Genomic DNA, 2,500 nt, shown 5'->3' with positions numbered 1-2,500 from the left:
GGAATTATAAAACCCTCCTTTAGTTCACCCTCTTTCTTTGAATTTGCATCATTGTGAATGAGAATTACAGAAAGGTCTCAGAATTAATGACTTTACAGTAAAAGCAGGATAAATCTGCTGCTGTTGGGAACGCAGTGCTTTTATTCTTTAATGCAGCGGCCAGTTACGGTTCAGCCCGCGTGTCTGCGTGCAGGAATAAAGTGTGTGGCATTAAAGAAGGAACGTGTGTGTGTCTTTGTGCGTTTGTGATCCGATGTTGAAGCCGGAATCAGGCAGATGGGAACAGAATCCACTGGTTCTGTCCAACAAAAGGAGCCTGAAGCACATTAGCATTTAACCTCGACGGGACGAAAATGAAAAATAAAGTATTTCAATTTGTTGGTATTTTATGCTCTTTTGTCCCTCCTACTGCCAGTGTCCTTTTGGTGAGGACACGTAAAGCTTTTTTCAACCCCCCTTTTATAAAAACACCTGAGCCTTTGAAAACACCATCAACAGTTCTGGAACATTTCATCATCTTTACCAAGAACTAAAATCTTTTTTTTTTTTTTTTACAAAAGCATGTGAAGGTTTGTGCGTGTGTGTGGGCGTGCGCGCGCGTTCCCCTGTGGCAGCACAGCCGTGCGTTTGGTATTCTGCTGTCTAATAACAGCACGAACAGATTGAGACTGCAGCGCAAACCAGCTGCTGTTCTACTTTTAAAGCTCACGGGGGAAACATGCACGTACACACACACTTGTGCAGCACTATATCGCTCCTCAGCGCCGCTTTAGTGTCACATCAATCGATTTTTAATACTGATTTTATTTTTATGCTGTTGCTGATGTAAAGTGATCATTTTAAAAGTAAAACTGTCGGTCTGATGCGCCTGTGCGCGTCTGACCTCTGGGGGGCGCTGTAGCGACAGTCAGGGCCCTGGCGTACGGGTCAGCGGATGTAGAGGGGTTCCTCGGTGGTGTCTGTACGCTCACCTGCTGTGGAGGCTGTTGAGATACAGACGGTCCCTTGGACACCTCTGTTTTCTCCCAGCATGCCTCAGCACAAAGCCTCGGGGGAACGAGGGGGGGTTCGTTAATAATTTAATGTGGAGCTCTGGGATCTGTCTTCCCAAGAGTTCGGTTCTGAGGGACAGCCGGTTTCTGCTGAAGTTCTGAAGGCGGAGAACCGGGAGTGACGGACGGACGGATGAAGGCGGGAAGGGAAAAGAGGGGTCAGAAGATCAAAAGAGCAAAGAGTCCTCCCCTGGAACCCCCCACCCCCAGGCCGGCTGCAGGGCCCATGAATTCACCGTCAGAAGATACAAACATAAACAACTAATTCACTCACACACACACACACACACACCGCTCAGTCTGCCATCTTGAGCTGGTGACATCATCATTTCCCGCGCTATCATGTGACCTCTTGTGGAATCTCGATCACCATTTATAGAACCACCCCCCCCCCCCCCCCCAATAACCCCGATAACCATCCCCAACGTTTGAACAAGAGCTGGCCGCCATCCCAGAAACCTTCATCACTTAAAGGTGCAGCAGTAGAACGGCGGGAGGCGGAGCTTCATCTTCCACCACAGGTGAGCTGCGTGATCCACCTGTGTCGGGTCATTCAGAGAGTCCCCTGTGCATTTGGAGAATTCTGTAGAACATGTTCAATAATTATACGCGGAAAAAAGTCGGAATTTTGGCAATCTTTCATAGAGTGTGACGGCATTATGGCCGTGAGTGGATCCAGTGAGGATCCAGTGAGGATCCAGTGTGATCATGTGTGTGTGGTAAACATGCCTTCGACATTTGGACATCTGTATTTTACACCCAGCTGCACTTTTAGAGAAAAACACTTTTGTTCCATTATAATGATACACACACACACACACACACACACACACCCTTCACTGTGGGATCGCTGTAAAGATAAATTAATCATTCAAAGCCAAACTTGCTCCAGGCATGGCCTGCTGCTGCCTTGAAATGAATTTTTTACTGGCACCACGTCCGTGTCTTTCTTTCCCTCCACCACAGTTCTGCCTCCTTGACATTCAGCTCAGGTACTCTCTCTATCTCTATCTCTCTCTCTCACACACACACACGCACACGCACGCACGCACACACACGTGCGTCCACGCGATGTTGAGATTTCCCCAGCAGAATCACTGAAGCTTGTCTCATCAGAACAAACATTAATGTGTTTACATGATAACATGATAAAAAAGAAGAAAAAAAACACGCGTTCGTCTTCAAATTTAATGTCAAATGATTCGAATCTAAAATGTAAAACAGCCGAATTGATGTTGATTCCAGTTATTGATCATAGTTCTTTGAGATGCATCACTGAAGGCTGGAGCCTGACCCTCTTTAAAACCTCCACTCAGCCTGATCAATAAGATATGATCAACCGTATCCGATCAATAATCCGCAGGTGTGTGCATGTGAATCAGGTGTTCCTCTTCAGTGAAGCTCCTTTGTTTTTCTTCTTAAAGTGGTGTTGATTCCAAATCAATCAG

This window comes from Takifugu flavidus, chromosome 1, assembly GCF_003711565.1.
Source record: "Takifugu flavidus isolate HTHZ2018 chromosome 1, ASM371156v2, whole genome shotgun sequence".
Lineage (NCBI taxonomy): Eukaryota > Metazoa > Chordata > Actinopteri > Tetraodontiformes > Tetraodontidae > Takifugu > Takifugu flavidus.
The sequence above is the reverse complement of the archived record's forward strand: the minus strand, read 5'-3'. Positions refer to the sequence as shown.